The sequence below is a fragment of the Triticum aestivum genome, chromosome 1B (assembly GCF_018294505.1).
Source record: "Triticum aestivum cultivar Chinese Spring chromosome 1B, IWGSC CS RefSeq v2.1, whole genome shotgun sequence".
NCBI lineage: Eukaryota > Viridiplantae > Streptophyta > Magnoliopsida > Poales > Poaceae > Triticum > Triticum aestivum.
In genome coordinates, this window is record NC_057795.1 from 633,095,030 (window position 1) to 633,109,398 (window position 14,369).

At 45.1% G+C, this 14,369-nt stretch overlaps 1 long non-coding RNA gene across 12 annotated transcripts; it reads right to left on the minus strand.

The window, feature by feature from the left end:
• Positions 1-1,500: 1,500 nt before the first annotated feature.
• On the minus strand, positions 1,501-10,864 carry LOC123143687 (uncharacterized). Of its 12 annotated transcripts, none has more exons than XR_006470983.1 (10): positions 10,283-10,864; positions 9,475-9,618; positions 9,355-9,403; positions 7,758-7,862; positions 6,012-7,088; positions 4,460-5,923; positions 4,188-4,288; positions 3,772-4,012; positions 3,631-3,682; positions 1,501-1,788 (listed from the first exon to the last, which is right to left on the minus strand). It is a non-coding gene; the product is annotated as an uncharacterized lncRNA (long non-coding RNA). The 12 variants fall into 12 exon arrangements; XR_006470999.1 differs by lacking the exon at positions 10,283-10,864 and having other exon boundaries at positions 3,772-3,904; positions 3,984-4,012; positions 4,162-4,288; positions 9,475-10,154; XR_006470984.1 differs by lacking the exon at positions 10,283-10,864 and having other exon boundaries at positions 3,772-3,904; positions 3,984-4,012; positions 9,475-10,151.
• Between the last annotated feature and the right edge of the window lie 3,505 nt (positions 10,865-14,369).

The following is a 14,369-nucleotide window of genomic DNA, read 5'->3' on the forward strand; positions in this document are numbered from 1 at the left end:
CATGGCGGGTCTTGCGGCGTGGGACAGCTGCTTCCGGCGTCCGACGGCAGCACGCATCCCCCAAAGCCCGACCTGCTCAAGCTACGCGCAGCTCGTCCACCTTCCACTCAAAGCGACAACGGCGGCCGCGGAGGACCAGTGGCAGCCATGGCTGGTCTCGATTCGACGTGCCGCGGCAGGGCTAGGCGCGTGTAGGCTGCTCGGCATCAGCGGCCGACAGCGCGCACCTGTGCAAGGAGGTCCTCGTCGAAGAATATCAGAGCCGCCTTGTTCTTGAACTCACAGAGGAGCATGTGGTCGCCCTCTGGGTCCTTGTACTGGCGAGGTGACGAATCGGTGACCACGCTCCGGGGCGAGCGAGGCCGGGGTGCACGACGAGCCAAGTCGCTATCCTGGGCTCTGTAATTGGAAATTTCGGGCCGAGCGAGCACATCCGGTTGGTTAGCTGGCGCCTTGGCGGGAGCTGCTGTTGCTCCTCGCTGGGAACAACCACCATATCCTCAGGCGGCGGTAGCGACTCGTTCGTGTGCGCGCTGGGCCGGAGCGTCACGGGCGCCATCACGGCGACCACACCAAGCGCAAGGGCCTTGGGAACAGCCAGATGCCCCTACACTACAAGGTTTGCCTCCTCGTCCCATCTTATGTTGCTTCCTTTTATTTTCATCTGCCATCCAGTGTCCCGCAAATTGCAATTTTTTTAGCAATCCTTTTATTGTGTATGTGCTCCAGTGTTTACTCATCCCCAATCGCGAATCCTAGTAAACTTTGTTTGTTTCCATTTATACATGCCCGATGTGGAGCTTGACCGATGCATGGCAAATTTTTATAGGACAAATTGGTTAAAGGTTGCCATGTGTATCCCTGATTTCTTATACAAGTTCGCCATATTATCTAACACATGGCAAATTTCTAAAAATGTTAGTAGTTGGCCATCTCAAAATTAGAGAAATGTTCTAAATAATGTGGCAATTTTGCTTTTCTATCAGGTAGTCTGATAGTTTATCATCTGTTGCTATGAGTGACAGAGTTTTTTGTTTAATTAAATAGCTAACATTTTTTCTGATAGACTGCAATATTATCTCTGATGAGAAGCAAATTGTTTCTTGTTATCCAAAAAAGATTTCCACCATGGCTATACAGTAATACAATGAATTTATTCGTTGCTACAAAGAGAAATGTCCAACACTGTCAATTTTTGCATGTCCAGCTTTCTCAGAAGATGGCATTAGGTAGTGTTCTTTCACGGCACTACTATCTATTTCATGAGGAACCACTTGGCAGATCTGTAGGATCGCAATGTTCAGCTTGGCTTCAATCTTTGATCTGGTATGTAACACCTTGTTCGTTGGTGAAAAAGTGCAAATTTATCCGAATTGTGCTGCTAAAACAAAGTTCTTGATATGAGCTACCTATAATCATCTAGCGCGGCTTATATAATTTTTTGACAGTAAGACTCATGGCACAGAATAGATCTAATACCTCTGTTTGAACAAGAAGCAATAGAGAATTAATTTGCTAGATTTGAAAAGCACAACCCGGTATTTTAGTGTTTGGTGAATTGATAGCATCATCACAAACACCATACAGATAGAGGTTTTTTGTCTAATTAGTCAATTAACAACATACATGAACAGATACACTGGGTGAAGTATGTGTGCATCACCCCTCTATCTAATACTCATCGCAAGCACCAAAATAAATTATCTTAGTTTTGTACAGAAATCCCAACTGATGAAGCGAGGATAAATTCCAAAAGCCAGTGTTGGCAGGAACTCCTAAACCACTAACCTGAAAAAAGCATATACATATAGAGATGAGAGCCGAAAAATCCTTGGTCAAAATCAGTAGCAAAACTGTACAAGTACCTCTTTTCCAACGTAATAACACAACCATCACCTTTTGGAATTGATAAATAACGCATGCAAGATTTCACATTTGGAAAGACCATTGGCCTAACACAGGTTGATTTTGTGCATCTTAGTCTTCCTATAATAGCTAAAAAAGGGTCAAATGTTGATCTATCGCTGCGAAAGGAACGTGGTTCTTCTATGATACTCAAAAACTCAAGACCTCAGTTGTGGCTATCCACAAATAATAAGTTTTGGGCCATAAATAAATAGAATGTAGTGTTTATCATGTAAAATGGCAAGTGGAAGTTCTTTATATTGAAAGTCGGGGGGGGGGGGGGGGGGGGCGAGTATTGTGGTGACTAAATTAGCTACAGAATATGACCCAAGCTACCACATTAGTGTATGCCTAAAGAATAGATCTGAAAACAAAGGATGATGAAGTCAAGTGTGACATACAGATCATATATCAATACCTAATATCTTATTATCATAATGCATCCCAATCCATGATAATCCCAACAACAGTTCAAGAAAATGGCAATCCTGTGTAGATAGTATAAACATACCCACTTCACTGTATATTTAATATCATGTGTTCAGCATATCAGTACCCAATAAGGACAACAAACCTACATTAGATTTCTTTAGTATAAGAGCAGATTTTGCGAAGCTTCTTAAAAATGTGATAATGCCTCAACGGCTGAGCGCCCTACTTTTGGCAACCTTGTTCAAAGAATTAAAAATGATTCATTTTACTTTTATAGGAGAGAAAACTATCACAAAAGGAACACTAAATACCTAAAAATGATGTAGTTCTGCAACAATCATCAAGCTGTAGCATTTCCTCTGTATGTCAGCTATTCAGCACATCATGTGTTTATTTCTTTAACATCGGCCATGGGGTAGATGGAGGGGACCGGCAGCCGGAGCGAACCTGGGGAAGGATGAGGGGAGCCTATTAGGATGGAGAGCAGCAGGGCAGCGAGCTATTCGCCACCAGCTGCAGGTTTGCCCCCTTGGACCACACAAAGGACACCGCTGTTTATCTGTGCCTTCAGGCCAGGGAGCCGGAACCGAGGAAGATCCATGAGGAGGCGATGGTACGCAGCTCTCCTGATTCATGTTGTTGCCTGCACGCACCTCTCGGCCGGCCAGCCGGAGCGGCGACGTAGCGCGCCGTGGTATCTCGGGTGGAGGCTGGAGGGCAGTATCAGGAGAGATGGGTCTATTGGTGAGGAGCGGTTTGGGCACAGCCGTGACATGAGAGACCCACGCCACGGGGGGCTTTTTATACGCACATAGATCGGTAGAGCCACGACACGGGATTGAACCAGAATTTTTGGGAGAGATAGAGATAGCCCAGTCAAAGCGGTGGGCGGTCAAAGAGGTGGAGGTCACGAACGCTCTAGAGAGAACAGAGAAGATCGTTACGTTCACACGTAAGTAGTTCTCGTGCGTCCCTGGTAACACGCGTAAATCATTAGAGGCAGTAAAAAATCCAAAAAACCCAGGTAAATCATACCCTGACGGGCCTAATCTTCTTAGTATAAATGAACACAAAAGCACCAACAATTATATGTATATTCTCATCCCACAACAGCTAAAAGTACCCAGCTCTGATTCATACTGCTAGCGAACAAATTAAGAGGTGCTTCAGATTTTCTAACTATTTAAGTATGTTATGGGACCCATGCTCATCGTATAATTGAAATAAAACCTTAGGATACCCTAGAGTATTGTAGTCTCTTAAGTCACAATAAAGCAGATGGCCTTAGCATACCTTGTCACCCACAGCCATGTAACACTTGATTCCCAGCAGATGCTTCTACCAACTAATCAATGCGGTGATAAAGATTTAACATTAGTGAAGAGGAGATAAACCTTCACCTGAGCTTGAAGAAAGAAAATAGAATAGGCTCACCTTTGATCTGCAATAGCACTTCCTCAATCATGCAGTACACAAAACAACTTCTAGTTCATCGGTGAGCAAACGTACTAAAGCTCCTCAAAATATGAAAATGTTGAATTTTGGAGGGGAAATGTGAGTGTTGCCCCTGGAATTGTGATCAGCCGTACTATCAGATATTGCCATACTGGCATAGCTTGCTATATGAGTTGTAGCGATGAAACAACCTGTTCATGGTGGTGTACAGTTGTGCCGCCTACACAAGATCAAAATGACAAGCTTTGTAAATAAATTTTCCCTTTGCAATATTCTAGTGCAAGAAAAATAGATGGTTCGAAGAAGTTGAATATAAATAGGGTTTGAGCAAACCATATATAACATAAAAATGAAAATGCAGAAACGAACATGAATGGGAGAAAGAGATGATTCACCCCTTTCTTTTTTGTCAAGCTGCTCTTCCACAAGAATCTTTCTCTTCTTTTCTCAGATATGAAATTCCACAAGATTATTTCTCTTCTTTTCTATCTCAGATCTGAAAAAACACAAATTGAGAAATCAAAATCACAGAATCAGAGAACTGGGATATAATAACTGGGGGAGGAAGAGGGGGGAGGGGAGCAACAAATAGGGATTGAGCAAACCATATATAACATAAAAATGAAAATGCAGAAACAAACATGATTGGGAGAAAGAGATGATTCACCCCTTTCTTTTTCGTCAAGCTCTTCCACAAGATCTTTCTCTTCTTTTCTATCTCAGATAAGAAATTCCACAAGATTATTTCTCTTCTTTTCTATCTCAGATCCTCTGTTTTCAAGGCGTCCGTAAGGCGTCGTCAGGGCGCCCTCCAGGCTCAGGGCGTCGGCCTTGCCTTAGACAGTCGTGTAAGGCGTCCGCCTTAGGCTGTAAGGCGTCTGAAGCGTCCGCCTTAGCGCCGCCTTGCACGCCTCAGACCAAATCGGACGCCTTAGCTTGTCAGGCAGGGAAACAGAGATTGCAGGTGGGAAAACTGACCTGGGCGGGAACACAGGCGCGGGAAACATTGGTTCAGGTGCGACCAGTTATGAGAAGGGGAAAGAGAGAGTGAATCGACGCGAGAGGTCTCTCCTGTCTCCTCTCTGGACCATTGACGGAGGCTTCCTCCTCAGATCTGCGGCAGCCGCCAGCCTCCTCCCTCCGGCCACAGTTCCTCCCCCTCCTCTCTGGCTGCAGCTCCTCCCCATCCTCCTCTGGCGCAACCCTCTTCCAGCAGATCAGCACCACATCAAGGTATGAATTCAGCCCTCTCTTCTCCCCCCTTTCCCCCTATCCTCTTTCTTCCATCCAGCAGTGTAGCTTGCCATGCTTGCCTGCTCTGTTATGCACAGCTCCTCTACTAACTGTTAGGTGCTGCCTCTCTTATGCACAGCAGTGTAGCTAGATGTGCTTGCCCGCTCCTCATCTGCATCTGTTTCTTCCCAGATCTGCTTCTCCACCCACAAGGCAGCAGCCCCACCACTGCTTCTCTCCTTCCCCATGCTTGATCTGGCTGCTCTAGTGATTTGGCTCTTCTCTCTTTTTCTTTGACAGTAGCCAGGTGTACCTGCTCTGATGGATCTAGCCAATGATCCTAGGAGAAGAGCTACATCAGATGTTCCAGCCTGGAAGTATGGGTTCTGGCCAGATTTAGAGAGGAAAGATTTACTCCAGTGTACATTGTGTGGCAAGATAGTCCATGGTGGAGTGAGAAGGCTAAAGCAGCACTTTTCTGGGGGTTCCAGTGATGCGGATAAGTGTCCCGAGGCATCCATGGAGATTAGGATAGAGATGCACAATTCCTTAAACACTAGAAAGTTTAAAGCTATGGAGCGATATATTGATGAGGAGGATGAAGCTGAACTTCAAAGGCGCCGTTTTGTCATATACACAAGATGATTTGAGGCCTATGCTTTGGTAACAGTTTATATGTTAATGTTAGTTGTTAAATCTCCTAATTGGTGGCCATCTATTATATATGTATGTACAATTTATTAAGTTAATGCTAGTTGTTAAATCTCCTAATTGGCTGCCATATATTATATATGCACGTGTCTAAGGCGTCGCCTCGCCTTACGCTTTAGCGCTTAGGCGGTGAGGCGCCCCCCCAGCGCCTCGCCTCGCCTTACCGCCTTAAAAACATAGCTCAGATCTGAAAAAACACAAACTGAGAAATCAAAATCACAGAATCAGAGAACTGGGATATAATAACTGGGGGGAGGAGGGGGGTGGGGAGCAACCTAGATTGGGGATGGTGATGCTGGACGATGAGCTTCTCCACTCCACGAGCGTCGCCTGGACCTGGAACTCCTGCTACTCTGCTCCCACCACCCACCTCCATCCTCCTCTGCTCCTCCATTCCCACCACGAAGACCATGTTGCCCCTCCTCGCCCATGGTGGCGTTCCTCCTTTCCTTCCTTCTCTCTCCTCATGTTCTATCTTTCCTGCAGATCAAATCGAGTGCCGCCACCGCCCTTTGCCTGCAGGTGACCGCCGCAGCCGCCGGCGGAGAAACTCGCCTCCGCACCCGCACGCCTCAGATCTGCTGGATCCGAGATGATGAGGGATGGACTGAGTGAAGGGGACGAGGAGCTAGGGGAGGCGGCTGTGGGGTGGAGAGGGAAAATGTTTAGGGTTGGAGACAAGGAGGGAGAGGAGAGAGCCAAGGGGGCGCGGGGCTCAGGATGTGCACGTCGAGCACGGGGCGGGCGCGGAGTGGCTGCCTAATCCCTCGCAGACAAGGGAACAACTGACCCAGCCAATCCATGTGAGTGCTGAGCCCACCAGTCATAGGCCAAGAAATTAATTACACAGTGACCAAAAATTACCACCAGTCAAATGATCAAACGACCAGGAGCCAAAGTCAAAGGAGATCGAACGGACAGGAATGATGCGCACGGGAAGGCCTCCTGAATGGCGGGTACTCTAGGAGGCTTTATATGTTAGATAGTGGAAGATGCTTATCAATAACTATATACAGTTCTTATTCCATTCACACATATTTCTTGCCTCCTGATCATGGTATTGTAAAGGAGACTAAAGAGAGTGCTTCTAGGGAAAAAAGTAATAGAGCTATAGGAAATAAAGTAACTCATTTAGGTATGACTATGGACAAGGCAAAGGTTTCAGAGAGAAATTGGGGAATAAAGCAATTTTCTCAATCTAATTACTTCAGAATCATCAGTATGAGAAAACATTGATACCTGCTACTACATACTGATCCACTTGCTTCTCTTCATGGAAGAGTACCATTAGTCCTCTGTCCATATGAAGCGAACATAATGGCCATCTAACATCAAATAATGTCTTCTTGAAACTGAAACATAGAAAGGCAAGTTTGAGGTAGAAACAGGATCACCCATGTTATCACAAAAAAATTAAGAAACAAAGAAAACGTCCAACAAGAGAAACTTGCAACCCATCCTAAAAATCCTAGAATCTGAATGACATCAGATTCAGCACAAGGCAAAGTATGTATCTTAATCTTATTGAACCAAAGAGAGTAAAAGAATAAACTTGGGAACATTATATACATAAAAAATATAAGTGTCGAAGACCACCGGTGCCATTCTCATCAGCATCGACCAATTTTGCGAAAGTAAAAAACATCAAACATGGGAACCGTACCGCCCATCCTAAAACTCTTGGAATCCGATACACGAAGAACATCAGACACATGACTGCCATACATCATATAAAAAATTAAGTTATTTTAATTACTGAGAAACCATGCATCTATTGCCAACAAAATTGGGGCTTCTCATGTACATCAGACCAACAAGTGCAGCTGCAATTTTAGAAGTATTTTGGTTTGACTAAAGCAAACGCTAGTCCTCGCACAAGACCCCTTCCAGCCTCATGCTTCAACCTAACACACCTTGTACGTAATACATCAAGGCCCCATGAGCACAAAATAGAAATGAATATATACACTAGTAAGACCAAAAATTAACAAAATACAGGGAGCTTAATCATATTGTCTTACATGCATCAGGATGTAAGATGCGGTGACCTTGGCGCCACAACCATGGAGACAGCCAGTCTGGACATGATGATGGCAGGGGTTCAGCAGCGAGAAAATGAGGAGAGTCTGAAAAGTAAGCACAATTACTGATCATTTTTACAATTGCTGATTTAGATTCCGATTCATACTCTAAAATAGGAGGGCTAAAATTCTGTATTCAACCCCTATAAATAAACTACACAAGATGATAGTGAGACTGTGCGTAGAGAGCTAAATGTGCAAGATCGACATTTTGCTAGTAAAAGACTTAGCATTTTCTTCTTGAAGAAAGTACATCTCTACTTTTGGACAAAAGAATGCAACACATACAAAGAATGGAAAATCGCCATCGAACAAAAGCCATGTTCCACCATTCAAGTATCTGAACAAACAAGCATGGGATTGGTAGCAGTAGTGAATAGTATGCATAGATGTGTAGGCAAGTAACAAAGATTAGCGAAAGGGAAACAGATTATCCAAAAGAAGAAAGGTTTTATATATTTTCAACGTACCCAGCCATAAAATCATATGCTTCTTGATTAACAAAATGAACACACAATTAAGTAGGCATAGGAGGTGCACAATCATGTACCGACAAAAAGCAGAGATGGACAGGGATCAAGTTCATCCATCCATCTTCAAAAAGAGTTCTGAGTTCCGCATATATATAGAGATATAGATAGTGGTGTTCTGAAAATAGCTCTTCTTAATTCTGCATTTCTCCTAGGTACATCTATAAGAAATGCAGAGTGAAGCTGATATTTCCTTTCTATCCTCACAAATATTTTATTTTCAAGCCAATAATAAATTTAGATTGCTACTATTATAATTAGAGTACTTATATCAGAGATATTATGGTATAAGCACTTAATAAACTGCTATCAAAGAAGCATACATGACATAAGGGGTATTTTGTTGCCTCAACAATTAAAAAAAATAGAGCAGTACAAATCTTTAAAGGAAAAAGGCAAACCAAACTTGCAAACAGTGTGGGTTCCATGAATTTGCACAGAATTTAGACAAAGAAAAAGAAACTAAATTCAGACCACAGAACATGGCAAACCATGGAGAAGGAAAATCAGGAGATGCCAAAATCATTCAGCAATTTTGTCCCTTGGACCAAGAAGCAAAGACAATTTACTTATATACAGTATACGACCAAGAGCTTGCAGCAGGGTAATGAATAAAACAGAACTGCAAGTCTGCAAGAAAGAAGCATATTTACCTTATTAGTTTCCATTGGATTTCTAAGCTACAAAAAGTTGTTACATTAATGCTCTCAAGATTGGTAGGTTGTACCCTTTTCATAGTGTGGTGAAACTGTAATTAAATGAACTTTAATTGCATAGCTCTTGCAAGAGTATCACTTCATGTATGACCAATTGGAATCCTTGCTCTGTACTTAATAATTCTGCACTCCAAATAGCTACAACCCTCTACTGAATTTTTTTAACCAAGAAGCAATAATGTGACCATAATTAATGGCAAAAAATGTTCATTGCTCGTGTTAGAAGGATAAAATAACTACCTTTGGTAGGTACTTCAACTATGAAAGATCATGTAATAATTAGTGATTTACCTGAGAGTAAAAGGGTCGCAAGTATATTCATTAACTGCCCTCGTACAACCTGCAAATTGATTATGGAATGAGTTTCTGACGGGAAATAGAAAACACACAACACAAAAGAACAGTAGGTACCTGACATAGCTCCAGCGTGGTAAACTTTTTTGAGTGCTTCCAGTCATCTTTGGTGTCTTACTCGTGTCTGGCCATTGCCCTGCTCGTCAAGGTCACCGTTGCACCACCACTCACGGCAAGGCTCATGTACCAAGTATGCTCCAGCTGCCAACAGACAAGCAATGTTGCGGAAACCAATTGAGGCATTTTCACTAAGTAAAGCTACAAAACCATTTAGTAAAATCCAGTGGAACTATCCTACTACATGACTGAATCAATGAAACATAACAGGAGCTGCAGAAGCCACTCTAGATCTTTTTCACAAACCAAAGGTAGCATTTTAGGTACTAATTAACCCTGGGGCATATATTATCATTTAGTCAAATAACTGAATCAATGAAAATTGATAGGAAGAGAAGGAATGGGGGTGTTTCAGAACCATGGCTACACATACATGGCATACATCTGAAAAAGGGAAAATGAACAGCCTAAATACATACTTGAAGGAAACAGGATAAAATAAACTGATGTATGAACTGCAATGTGATGAGATTATTAGTAGACATGATAAAATACGTATGTACAAGTCATTATTTAATAGATTATGAATAGGAAGAGCTTGGAAACAAGGATGAAATTAAATCTGGAAAGGAAACAAGAATAAATCAAATCTGACTAAATCCACAAGAGTACATGTGAAGAGAGGGAGAGAGAGAGAGGGGCAAGAAGCACGTGATTAACTTTTGATTCATATGGTGTGCTGCCTGTGTGTAACAAGAAAGAGGGGTCGGAGAAGAGAGAGAGGGCACAACGGGGAGAGGGGGAGTACCTGCGTGTGAGGGGGGGGGGGCTGGCCTCGCCGGCGTCCGTCCCACCCGCTCCAGATCGGGAACCTGGGAGAAGATGCGGAGAGGTAGGGGCCTCCCCGTCGCTCACCGGCACTCGCCGTCGGCCGCATCGATCTAGCCACCAGCAGGACGCTCTAACTTCTTCCGGGGTCTCCTTTTCTTCGTCCAGATTGCGACCAGCAGCACCCCCGAGAGAGAGAGAGGGGGGGCTTGGGGAGGTCGATGACGAGGGTGGGCTAGGCCATGGCGGCGGGGAGGACGTGAGAGAGGAGGCGGAGATGGGCGGCGTGGGGCGAGGTGGGGCTTGGGGAGGAAGCGCGAGAAGAGGGAGGCGGCCGCGGGGGTCTCTAGGTTCCTTTTACCCAGGCCACGATTGGCGAGGACGCGCTGCACACCTCGCGTACCAAAACCTGGAGAAAACTCACATGGGTCGCATGACCCCACAGCCAACGAGCCCCACCTATCATCCTCTCTATAAGCTTACATTAATGTGAGAAAAAGCCAACGGTTGACCCATGCCAGCAGCCAAAAAAGTACTGTGGTGAATTCATCCTGCGGTGAAGAACGTCTCGCGCGAGGAGTGCCCTTGAAATGGCGGGTACTCTAGCGTGGTTTATATGTTAGATGGAATGGCGGGTACTCTAGCGTGGTTTATATGTTAGATCTGTCACTGATGTGTCACGCTGCCGGGCAGCCCGTGTTGGCGTAGTATAGGCGAATGCCAAGCAAATTGCCCAACATGTGATCCTTATTGCCCGCCTGCATCAGCAACGGAGCTACACGCATAGAGGGATACTTACCTTACACACAGGCGTGCCGTGCTCGCCACTATTACTTTCCGTTCCAAATTACTGGTGGTCAGATACATGTGTATCTAGATAAATCTAAAACAGGTAAGTCGGGACAGAGGGAGTATTACATAAAGCTTGATCAGTGTTGTTGAGATGAAATGATGTGCTGGTGTACACTGTCTCTTCCACCTACTAGTCTATGCGCAATGAAAAATTATACTCCAGTACGAGTTAATGAACGACCAATTTGGGTAAACCCTGCTGACCTTTCGGCATTGTGTTCTCCCTCGATCGCACCCCCTTCACCCCAACCTGCAAACTGCGAAGTGAAATCCTCGACTAGGCAACCAATCCGGCCATTTGTTGGTTGTTTATCGATCTCATCTGGTAGCCCACAGAGCTCAGGACGGTTGGGCAATATCATCCCCAAATTAGTCTCAACTTTTGAACCATATTACTCCCTCTGTAAACAAATATAAGATGCTTTAACGTCGTACATCTGTTTACAGAGCAAGTAGTAGTAGTATATAACAAGCAGATGATGCAAATCAATGTGGTCATGGAGAACAAATATATAAGAGTTATTCTGCCGGTACTGCTTCTTCTAATGGGACCGACATTCGGTTTCTCTTGTTGGCATGGTCAGCTTCGTCCTAGAAGTCATCCCCAAGAAAGCCATCGTGACCATCGCTTGTCTTCGTGCTCGCATCAAAGCTCCTTGCAAAGAGCATCCTACTTGCAAGCACCATCAAGGTTGACATCACTTAGCAGGTGCTCCACCTCCTTGATTCAGGCTATCGCCACCGTAGTTGCCAGGGCCTAGGGGCAGCATTTTTGTATCCACCACCACTGTGACGCCCCCGATTTAATCTTACACTAATTATACACGCAAATGTGTACGATCAAGATCAGGGACTCACGGAAAAATATCACAACACAACTCTAGACACAAATAAAATAATACAAGCTTTATATTACAAGCCAGGGGCCTCGAGGGCTCGAATACATAGCTCGATACAGAAGAGTCAGCGGAATCAACAATATCTGAGTACAGACATAAGTTAAACAAGGATGCCTTAAGCAGGCTAGCACAAAAGCAACAACTATCGAAGAGGCAAGGCCTCCTGCCTGGGACCTCCTAACTACTCCTGGTCGTCGACGATCTTCACGTAGTAGCATCCATCGGCGGTGGCATCTGGCTCCAGGGGTCCACCATCTGGTTGCAACAACCGGAAAGAAGAAAGAAGGGGGAAAAGGGAGTAGCAAAGCAACCGTGAGTACCCATCCAAAGTACTCGCAAGCATTGGATCTATACTAAATATGCATTGGTATCAAAAGGAAGGTTTGTATCTGTGGACTGATCTGTAGAATGCAGAATAGAGGGGGAAAGGCCTAACCTATCGAAGACTAGCATCTTCAAGCAGCTCCAAGTATCTTGCAGCATGTAGAAGAGTAAAGAGTAGCATTTTAATATTTAACAAGCATGTTGTAGTATCAACGCCTAGAGATCCTTCCTCGACTCCCTGCGAGAAAGCAATCCCGGGGCCACATATCCATCACATATCTCAAGTATCCATTTCTAGTTATATAAGATCCGGATACAAGTCTGAACGTCCATTACCGTGAACACGGTATTCGAATATCTATCTTCCCTGCAGGGGTGCACCACGTTACCCAACACGATCGATCACTCTGGCCGGACACACCTTTCTGGGGTCAATGCCCGGCCTCGGAAGATCAACACGTCGCAGCCCTACCTAGGCTCAGCAGAGAGGTCCCCGCCGGTCTACATCCTAAGCACTCGGGGTCTTGGGCCCATCGCCTGCAGCACTCCGGGTCATTGCGCGCAGGGTGAATACTAGCACCGCCTCGGATGGCCAGCACGATCCGACTGTGCCGCACTGCTGAACTGGACGTCTGACAAAGCTTCGGCTGATACTGCGACGTCGAGGCCCATATCTATTCTCGCGTGGTGGTTAGTGCGTAAAGGCCAGAGGCCAACTCAGAACAAATACCCAAACCTGTTAGTGCATTGGGGGCTCGCGGAGACGAGCAGAGACTCATGATAACGTGACCCCATCGCCCCGTCTCGTGGACTTACGACAAGGGCCCAGACTGTCCGGCCGTGCCACATGGAAAACTCGCGGGTGCTCAATGGGCCCGCCCGACTTTCACATCAACTCGCGGGTACCCCTCAGGGCCGACCCGACTTCAACAATGGTCTCAAGTAAAGTCAAGGTAACTGTGTGTCCAAACATCAAGGGGAAAACCCGAGGAATCACCCCCGATGGATTCCACTCAATGTAATCATCAAGGTGAATGTAAGAGGGACCAGCCTCGAGGTTCACACTTGAGGTGTTGAACGACAGAGCCGTATCAGGAATGGTGAAAGAGGAAATCACCCTCGATGACCACGACTGAATAGCTACACTACAGAATTATCATTAGGAGTGTGTTATGAGGGATCACCCTCGGCACTCGATAGTAGCTCTGCAGAGTTGAGCAACTAAAGGGGCGTGATGTGATGTGAGGTGTCGGGCTCTGGTCGTCGATCACGTCGATCGAGGCATTGATGATGAAGCAGGGGCAACAAGGACAAGTGGGGATCACTGATGGATCACTAGCCAACCTATACTAAGCAGTTTAGGATAAGCAGGTAGGTAACAATAAGCAGGTACAAAAGCAAGCTATGCATCAGAATAGGAGCAAACAATAACAGTAGCAAAATCTAATGCAAGCATGAGAGTATAGAATGGGCGATATCGGGATGATCAAAGGGGGGCTTGCTTGGTTGCTCAGGCGAGAAGGAGGGGTCGTCGTCGACGTAGTCGATCACTGTGGCATCGGCAGCCGTCACGGGGTCTACCAAAGAGAAGAGGGGGGAGAAAACAATAAATACATAGCAAGCAAGAGCATAACAGGATAACAGGCAGAGCTAGACGTGTTCTAACGCGGTGCTACACAATAACGGCGAAGGGTGATAACATCCGGGAAGTTTTCCCAAAGTTAGGCATTTTTGGACAGATGAAACAGAAGGGAAAGGTTGCATGTTTTCTATGATAGGGACATGTGGCAGACGAACGGATCGCGTATTCGAATTCGTCTCGTCGTTCTGAGCAACTTTCATGTAGAAAACTTTTTCATCCGAGCTACAGATTATTTTCTATGATTTTTCAAAGATTTTAATCAATATTCTGAAATTACTTAAATTAACAGAAAGGAATTACTACATCAGCATGACATCATTGTGACATCAGCAGTCAACAGGACGGCTGAC